Source organism: Phoenix dactylifera, unplaced genomic scaffold (genome assembly GCF_009389715.1).
Source record: "Phoenix dactylifera cultivar Barhee BC4 unplaced genomic scaffold, palm_55x_up_171113_PBpolish2nd_filt_p 002579F, whole genome shotgun sequence".
NCBI lineage: Eukaryota > Viridiplantae > Streptophyta > Magnoliopsida > Arecales > Arecaceae > Phoenix > Phoenix dactylifera.
In genome coordinates, this window is record NW_024069752.1 from 16,045 (window position 1) to 26,099 (window position 10,055).

The 10,055-nt window shown below is 39.5% G+C and overlaps 1 long non-coding RNA gene across 1 annotated transcript; it reads right to left on the bottom strand.

Annotated features, from left to right (window-relative positions):
• Window positions 1-258: 258 nt before the first annotated feature.
• Window positions 259-2,339, bottom strand: LOC120109709. The gene is made up of 3 exons (XR_005510512.1): window positions 2,239-2,339; window positions 1,548-1,616; window positions 259-484 (listed from the first exon to the last, which is right to left on the bottom strand). It is a non-coding gene; the product is annotated as an uncharacterized LOC120109709 (long non-coding RNA).
• Between the last annotated feature and the right edge of the window lie 7,716 nt (window positions 2,340-10,055).

Consider the following 10,055-nt stretch of genomic DNA (forward strand, 5'->3'; position numbering starts at 1 on the left):
GACCCCCGATCCGCGTGCGAGCGGCGAGCGTCCGGGCGGGCCCCTTTCGCAACTTCCCTCGGTACTCTAAACACCCCTTGTGAGATCCCCTCCCACAGTAGGTTAGTCGGGTACAGTACCGAGCAGAGTTTCTATTAGCAGCTTGTGCCGCGGTTCACAAGTTACTATTAAAAACCTGTCAATTACTATATCCAACCAACCAATAAAATCAACACATCCTAAACCTGTCAGTTTAATTTATTTAACTCACTTTAATCATAACTAAAAGCAACCCAAGCTTTCATTGATAACTTAAAGTCTACTATACATAGCTCAAAATATAACAAACTTTACATCTGTCTCAAGTTAGTTTACATTCACACCCCAACTATATGCATAATACAAAGGTTTTTCCTTTCACTCAGAGGGGCATGGCCAACCTTCTATGACAAACTTCTAGGATGATGCTGATGCGGTACTTTTATAATGTTATGACTCTGCCGATCTGCAAGAATTTACAGAAAAAGAGAGGGATGAGACCTAAGTCCCAGTGAGTGGACAATCTGTTAATCATGAGGAGATATGAGGTTTCAGCTATGATACTTACATACATCAAATGTAACGTGTTTATGCCACATATGAAACATTTGCATTTGATCTTAAAGCACTTAGTTTCAACCACATAAGAAATCTGCTATTTGCCAATAGTACTACAACTAGCAGGAAATAAAGCTGTTGCTTTAAAATAAAGCATTAATAAAATCGCCTTGCTCAAGTCCTTTTTTTTTTTTTTTCTGGACCGTAGAGTCCACTTTCCTTCCTTGAAGAATTTGATACATAGAACATTCACATAGGTTCTGAAATCATTATGCTTAAAAATAATACATTTGTTGCTCAGTCATATGTATACATAGCTTAAATATTGAAAATCATGGCTCCCGCGAGCCCTACTGCCGGCCACTCGCATGAGGCACCATTCTCATGAGTAGCTCGACAGTCCTATGCATGGTGCTACTACTACGCCCTCCCGGCGTCCCAATTCTGCCCCACTGGCACATATCATACTACGCCCTCCCGGCGTCCCATTTCTGCCCTACTGGGCACATATCATAGCTACGCCCTCCCGGCGTCCCATCTCTGCCCTATTGGGCATATATCATAAACTCTGATGTGATGTATCCAAGGTAAAAGTGCAAATATTAGTTACTGTAACAAGGTTGGAGTCGACTCTAGAGTATAGGGGTCAACTCCAGAATAGCTTGGTGTCAAACTAAAATGACTCTCTTGGCCGTGATAAGGGGTTTTAAGTGGTTCAGTCACTTTGGGTTAATCCATTCCCAAACAAGTTCATAAACTTATGAATCAACAAACATGAATTTAAAGTATTTTCAAGCATAGCATATATTTTCCAAATCAGATCATTTATCCACTGATAGAAAGCAATTTAATCATGAGAATTAATACTTCTTATTTTCATTCTTTAGCATATTCATTCTGAATTTGGAGACATCATTCATTTCTCTGGAATTACAAAATAAACTACCATGGTTAAGAAGAAAACCACTCACCTTGTGATGGCTAACGCACCACCCTAGTGCTTGATACTCCCGGCACACTTCCGGGACTCTCTTCTCCTCCTAAATAATTAAAAGAGTCAATCAAAATTATAACCTATATGATGCAACATGATTATGCATGTTCCAAAAAGAAATCCAACACCCTCATCTTAACTTTCTGATTTTTTTACCTTGCTTGTCTTATTTTAGGATAAATAAAACCTCTCAATTCTCAAAGGTTTCCAAGCTTTTATCTCCCTCTTTGATACCCTGGGTTAGGACTAGAAAACCTTCTATATCATCTATAAATTTTCAGCTGCCAAACAACTACTTAATACCAAAAATAAATCAGAATTCAATTCCCCTGTTTTCAGCTTGTTTGTTCTGTTTTCGAGCCAATTAAACCTCTTAACTCCCGGAGGTTCTTAACAATCAATTCCACCTATTAGGCTCTGTGTTAGGACTAGGAAATCCCTAACACAACCTACAAACTTTCAGCTTTAAATAACAATTTAATCACCTAAAACACAAAGAAATCCCATCGCTTCTTTCTGCAGAATTTCAGACTGCTTTCAACAACTTCGGAAGCATAGTTCAATTCCTTTTTCATACCTAAAAATTCATCTAGAATAACTAAAATCTTCTTTTATCACCCTCCTACGTGGGACTACAATTAGAATCACTAAAAGTTTGGAAAATTCACCTGAAATTTGCTAGGAAGCCTGGGTGCACCAAAAATTTCTGTATTTCTGTTCTGCAGCCCAACAGCAAGTTGCTCTTCCTCTTTACTTTAAACCTTCTTCCACAAATTTATTTGGATTCCCCAAGTAGCTCTCTCTCTTCCCTAGCTTCCTCTATCCCTCCCTGGAGCTTTTCCTGGCCTGATTTGGGCTGGCACCTACAACCAACCACTGAACTCCTAACGGTTGAACAGCAGCAGCACAAGTTGCTGCCTGCTGAAACATGCTAGACACCCCCCCCTTTTGACACGTTAGCTTCCCAGACACCTAACGTGTCAAAAGAGTGGTTCCCAGGGGTTTTAAAAACTAGGTTTTAGGCCACGTCATGCTTCCTACTTTTTATAGAAATTTTGGACAAATCTAGGTCTGCAGTTTTCTGTAATGACAGGCTTCCGAGGGACTCACCTAACTTGCTTTGTTCCAGGCTGTAGGCTAATCCATTTGAGCTGAAATTTCAACAGTAAATCCCCTACTCAATGTATATTATGTGTTTAAAATTTTATTTAGATTCATGGACTATATCCAGAGTTATTGCACTCTCAATCTGTGGAACCGTAAAATTTTCTGTAACAGCTGAAATCCCGACATTTTTGAAATGATTTTGAATCAAACTTCCTGGAAAGTTTCCATCCAATTTACATCATAAAATTTTGATATTCCCTCACCTTTCATGTGCATTCAGATGCTCATAATGAACTAGGTTAAAATCATGAAGATGCTTCATAACTGGTAAAAATTACTTAAGCTACCCTAACCCTGGTTCAGGGTGTTACATTTTCTTCCCCACAAAAAAAAAATTTCGTCCTCGAAATTTAGTTACCTGAAATCTGGAATAGATATGGATATTTTCTTCTCATTTGATCTTCTCTTTCCCAAGTAGCCTCTTCTGCATTTTGATTCTGCCCAAAGCACTTTAACTAGGGGTATAACTCTATTGCGCAACTGTTTCACTTCCCTACTCAGAATCTGCACTGGCTTCTCTGGATAAGATAAATCTCTTTTTAATTCAACTGGTTCAGTCCGCAAAATATGAGAGGGATCTGAAATATATTTCCTCAACATTGAAATGTGAAACACATTATGTATCTGGGAGAGTTCTGGTGGTAGTATCAAGCGATACGCTACTGGACCAATGCATTCTATTATTTCATATGGCCCGATATACCTTGGGTTTAATTTTCCTTTCTTTCCAAACCTCAGTATACCCTTCCAAGGGGAAACTTTGAGAAAAACTTTATCTCCTACACTGAAATGTACATCTTTACGTTTTGGATCTGCATAACTTTTCTGTCTATCTTGGGCTACCTTCAATCTTTCTTTAATCAATTTTATCTGATCTGAGGTGATCTGTACTATTTCTAGGCCCAACAATTTCCTTTCTCCCTCTTCATCCCAACATACTGGAGTTCTGCACTTTCTACCATAAAGGGCCTCATAAGGTGCCATGCCTATAATGGAATGATAACTGTTATTGTATGCAAACTCCATTAATGGTAGGTATTCATCCCAACTACCCGAAAATTCTATCACACAAGCCCGTAGCATATCTTCTAAAGTTTGAATAGTTCTTTCAGACTGTCCATCAGACTGCGGATGAAATGCAGTACTAAAATTCAACCAGGTGCCCAAGGCTCTTTGTAAACTTGGCCAAAATCGTGAAGTAAATCTAGGATCTCTATCTGACACAATTGAAATAGGAACCCCATGTCTACAAATGATTTCATCCACATACAGCTTTGCTAATCTATCCAGTGCAAATGTTATCTTGATAGGCAGGAAATGAGCTGATTTAGTTAATCTATCAACTATCACCCAAATTGCATCATTACTTTTACTTGTTTTTGGAAAACTCAAAACAAAATCCATTGTAATATGTTCCCACTTCCATTCTGGGATAGGTAGTGGCTGCAATTTTCCAGCTGGACTTTGATGTTCTGCTTTAATCTGTTGGCATACTAGGCATTTAGATACATATTCAGCTATTTCTCTTTTCATACCATTCCACCAATAACTTTGCTTAATGGTTCGATACATATTAGTACTTCCTGGATGCATAGCATAAGCCGAGCTATGAGCTTCCTCCATTATTTGCTTTCTAAGATTACCGATCCCTGGAACAAAAACACGGTTCCCATACATCAAAATACCATTTTCTTTGATTATAAAATCTGTTCGAGATCCATTCCGAACAGCATCAAAATTTTTTACCAATTGTGAATCCTGAGTCTGAGCTGTATGTATTTCATTTACCAATGTAGGTCTAACCTGAAAACTAGCCAATAAGGTTTTAGAATCTCCCACTGATAACTCAGCATCCTCAATTCTGTCAATAATGGCAAATACACAGTCTTAATATGAGATAAGGTGGTTGTAGACTTCCGGCTTAATGCATCTGCCACTACATTAGCCTTTCCAGGATGATACTCAATTGTGCAATCATAGTCTTTAATAAGCTCTACCCACCTTCGCTGTCTCAAATTTAGCTCTTTTTGGGTTAGCACATACTTTAAACTTTTATGATCTGTGAATATCTGACATTTTTCCCCATACAAATAGTGTCTCCACACTTTGAGAGCAAATACCACTGCAGCAAGTTCCAAATCATGTGTAGGGTAATTCAATTCATGGGGTCTAAGTTGTCGGGAAATATATGCAATTACCTTTCCTTGTTGCATCAACACACACCCCCACCCTTTGCGGGAAGCATCACTGTAAACCATATAACCTCCTTCACCAGAAGGCACGGTAAGCACAGGAGCAGTGGTCAGCCTACTCTTTAATTCATCCATGCTTTTCTGACATTCAGCAGTCCATTCAAATTTTATATTCTTCCTAAGCAGTTTGGTCATTGGGGAGGCAATGATTGAAAAGTTCTTAATAAATCTTCGGTAGTAACCGGCTAAACCCAGAAAACTTCTTACCTCTGTCTGACTAGTGGGTGATTCCCAGTTCACAATGGCATCCACTTTCTGTGGATCCACCAATACACCCTCTGCTGAAATCACATGACCAAGGAACCCCACTTTATCCAGCCAAAACTCACTTTTACTCAACTTAGCATACAATTGTTTCTCTCGAAGCACCTGCAACACAGTCCTCAAGTGTTCTCTGTGTTCTACTTCATTTTGGGAGTATACTAATATATCATCAATAAACACAATCACAAATTTATCCAAGTACTGCTGAAATACTTGATTCATCAAACTCATAAAAGCTACTGGAGCATTTGTTAGACCAAACGGCATCACTAGAAACTCATAGTGACCATACCGGGTCCTAAAAGCTGTCTTTGATACATCCTCATTTTTAATCTTAAGCTGATGATATCCTGATCTGAGATCTATCTTTGAAAATACTCTAGCTCCTTGGAGCTGATCAAACAAATCATCTATACGAGGCAATGGATAATTATTTCGGATGGTTACCTTATTAATCTGTCTATAATCAATACACAACCTCATAGTACCATCTTTCTTTTTAACAAACAATACCGGGGCTCCCCAAGGTGAAATACTTGGTTTAATAAAACCTTTATCAAGCAATTCTTGCAACTGAGTCTTAAGCTCCCTTAATTCAACTGGAGCCATTCTATAAGGTGCCCTGGATATAGGTCTAGTATCTGGAATCAGATCAATACCAAACTCTACTGCCCTATCTGGTGGCAACCTCGGAAGTTCTTCTGGAAAAATGTCCGGGTACTCACAAACCACTGGAATATCTGCTAAGTTCGGCTTACCAGCCTCTGTATTCACCACATAGGCTAGATATGCACCATACCCTTTTCTAAGGGATTTGTTTGCCACTAAAGCTGAAATAATACATGAGGGAAGCACTCGGCGTTCACCTGAAAAATATATCTCCCTGCCATCTAACATGTGAAAGTTTACTTCCTTCCTAAAGCAATCTACTTTGGCTCGATGTGCGGCTAACCAATCCATACCCAAAATAGCATCAAAATCATGTATATCTAAAGGTATCAAGTCTGCTACCAACTCATGTTCACCTACCCTTACCGAACAATTTTGGTACACATGCTCTACTTTAAATGGCTTCCCCACTGGTATAGACACCATCAGACTACAGTCTAATAGACTCAAATTTTTATCAGTATGCATAGCAAACGCTGGTGACAGATATGAATGTGTAGACCCAGGGTCAATCAATACATATGCATCATGATCAAATATAGATAATGTACCTGTCACCACATCAGGAGTAGCCTGAGCCTCTTGTCTTGTCATGGCAAACACTCTGGCCTCAGCTCTTGATTGGCCTGGCACAGTGTCCTGCCTACTCATGCTAGTCTCCACTCTATTTGATGGTGTACTAGCATTATAATTACTGCCCTTCACTGGAAGTCCCCGTGAGACAAAAGACCTTGGTGGAGGACCACTATCTTGAACATTCCTAGGGCAATCTCTTTTCCGATGGCCCATTTGGCCACACCGGAAACATCCCTGGAACCCCTCTCTACACCTTCCATGGTGTAACTTCCCACAAGTCCTACACTGAGGAATCTGACTGACTGAGGTAGTTACTGGGCTAACTCCCCTATTAGAGCTACCCTGATTCTCCCTTCTTCCATTAACTCTACTTTCTACTGGCTGTGGTACAACTCTTTGTTCTGGTCTCCTTGGTACAGGACTAGTAAAAGCAAATGAATCTCTACTTGACTCTCCTGGCATCCTAAAATTTTGATTAGGCTGCCCAACCACAAAAGTCTTCCTTGGTGGCTGATGACTCCCTCCACCCAAGGATAGACTTTGTGCACTCCTCTTGAACCTCCCCTGCCTCCGCCCATAAAACTCCCTTTCAATCTCTTCTGCTCTGATAGCCCCTCCTATCAATTCTGGGAAATTATTATAATCATGCATTCTTGTTTTGGCCCTGATATCAAGCCTCAATCCATCTTGGAAAAATCTACACTTTTCCTTTTCTTCCGCTACAAAAGCGGAAGCAAACTGAGACAATTCACTAAACCTTGCTTCATAATCAGCTACAGTCATATTCTCTTGGTCAAATTCAGAAATTCCCTTCTCTTCTGGTCTCGGTACACAGTGGAGTAATACTGCTGATAAAATTCTCTTCTGAAATCAGTCCAAGAAATTACAGATTCCTGCGACTGCCTTTCAACATATGACCTCCACCAATTTCGGGTCCGGCCCTCTAACAAAAAGGTGGCAACACTCAACTTCTGTTCATCAGTACTTTTCATTAATGTGAACACCCTTTCCAACTTTTGAAACCAATTTTCTGCTTGTATTGGGTCAGTAGTACCCTGAAATTCTGTTGCCCCTAACTTTATAGCCCTCTCATAACTCTTTTCTACCTCAGCACCACTAGGCTGAAAATTAGGAGTAGATGCTACAGCAACTGTGATAGCTTGAGTAAGTACTCCTATCAAATCTGATAACCCAGGAATATGTGCCTGTGTTGGTACATTAGGTGGAGAATCATGCACATGCTCATGAGCTGGTGATACCTCTGCCTCCACTCTTGGGGCAGAAGATGAAACACTGGGTGAAGTCCTATCAGATTGGCCATCCCTATCAACTTTTCTTGGTCTACCCCGACCTCTACTTCTGACTGGTGGTCGTTCTCCACCAGAACCTAATCTTGTCTGTACCATCTCCCTACATCACAAAAATGGAAATGATCAGACCGACTGAAAATAACTTTATTATGCATATGCCCATGCAATCTAATCCCTTTGCTCTGATACCAACCGCTGTGGGATCCCCTCCCACAGTAGGTTAGTCGGGTACAGTACCGAGCAGAGTTTCTATTAGCAGCTTGTGCCGCGGTTCACAAGTTACTATTAAAAACCTGTCAATTACTATATCCAACCAACCAATAAAATCAATACATCCTAAACCTGTCAGTTTAATTTATTTAACTCACTTTAATCATAACTAAAAGCAACCCAAGCTTTCATTGATAACTTAAAGTCTACTATACATAGCTCAAAATATAACAAACTTTACATTTGTCTCAAGTTAGTTTACATTCACACCCCAACTATATGCATAATACAAAGGTTTTTTCCTTTCACTCAGAGGGGCATGGCCAACCTTCTATGACAAACTTCTAGGATGATGCTGATGCGATACTTTTATAATGTTATGACTCTGCCGATATGCAAGAATTTACAGAAAAAGAGAGGGATGAGACCTAAGTCCCAGTGAGTGGACAATCTGTTAATCATGAGGAGATATGAGGTTTCAGCTGTGATACTTACATACATCAAATGTAACGTGTTTATGCCACATATGAAACATTTGCATTTGATCTTAAAGCACTTAGTTTCAACCACATAAGAAATCTGCTATTTGCCAATAGTACTACAACTAGCAGGAAATAAAGCTGTTGCTTTAAAATAAAGCATTAATAAAATCGCCTTGCTCAAGTCCTTTTTTTTTTTTTCTGGACCGTAGAGTCCACTTTCCTTCCTTGAAGAATTTGATACATAGAACATTCACATAGGTTCTGAAATCATTATGCTTAAAAATAATACATTTGTTGCTCAGTCATATGTATACATAGCTTAAATATTGAAAATCATGGCTCCCACGAGCCCTACTGCCGGCCACTCGCATGAGGCACCATTCTCATGAGTAGCTCGACAGTCCTATGCATGGTGCTACTACTACGCCCTCCCGGCGTCCCAATTCTGCCCCACTGGCACATATCATACTACGCCCTCGCGGCGTCCCAATTCTGCCCTACTGGGCACATATCATAGCTACGCCCTCCCGGCGTCCCATCTCTGCCCTATTGGGCACATATCATAAACTCTGATGTGATGTATCCAAGGTAAAAGTGCAAATATTAGTTACTGTAACAAGGTTGGAGTCGACTCTAGAGTATAGGGGTCAACTCCAGAATAGCTTGGTGTCAAACTAAAATGACTCTCTTGGCCGTGATAAGGGGTTTTAAGTGGTTCAGTCACTTTGGGTTAATCCATTCCCAAACAAGTTCATAAACTTATGAATCAACAAACATGAATTTAAAGTATTTTCAAGCATAGCATATATTTTCCAAATCAGATCATTTATCCACTGATAGAAAGCAATTTAATCATGAGAATTAATACTTCTTATTTTCATTCTTTAGCATATTCATTCTGAATTTGGAGACATCATTCATTTCTCTGGAATTACAAAATAAACTACCATAGTTAAGAAGAAAACCACTCACCTTGTGATGGCTAACGCACCACCCTAGTGCTTGATACTCCCGGCACACTTCTGGGACTCTCTTCTCCTCCTAAATAATTAAAAGAGTCAATCAAAATTATAACCTATATGATGCAACATGATTATGCATGTTCCAAAAAGAAATCCAACACCCTCATCTTAACTTTCTGATTTTTTTACCTTGCTTGTCTTATTTTAGGATAAATAAAACCTCTCAATTCTCAAAGGTTTCCAAGCTTTTATCTCCCTCTTTGATACCCTGGGTTAGGACTAGAAAACCTTCTATATCATCTATAAATTTTCAGCTGCCAAACAACTACTTAACACCAAAAATAAATCACAATTCAATTCCCCTGTCAAAGCTTGTTTGTTCTGTTTTCGAGCCAATTAAACCTCTTAACTCCCGGAGGTTCTTAACAATCAATTCCACCTATTAGGCTCTGTGTTAGGACTAGGAAATCCCTAACACAACCTACAAACTTTCAGCTTTAAATAACAATTTAATCACCTAAAACACAAAGAAATCCCATCGCTTCTTTCTGCAGAATTTCAGACTGCTTTCAACAACTTCGGAAGCATAGTTC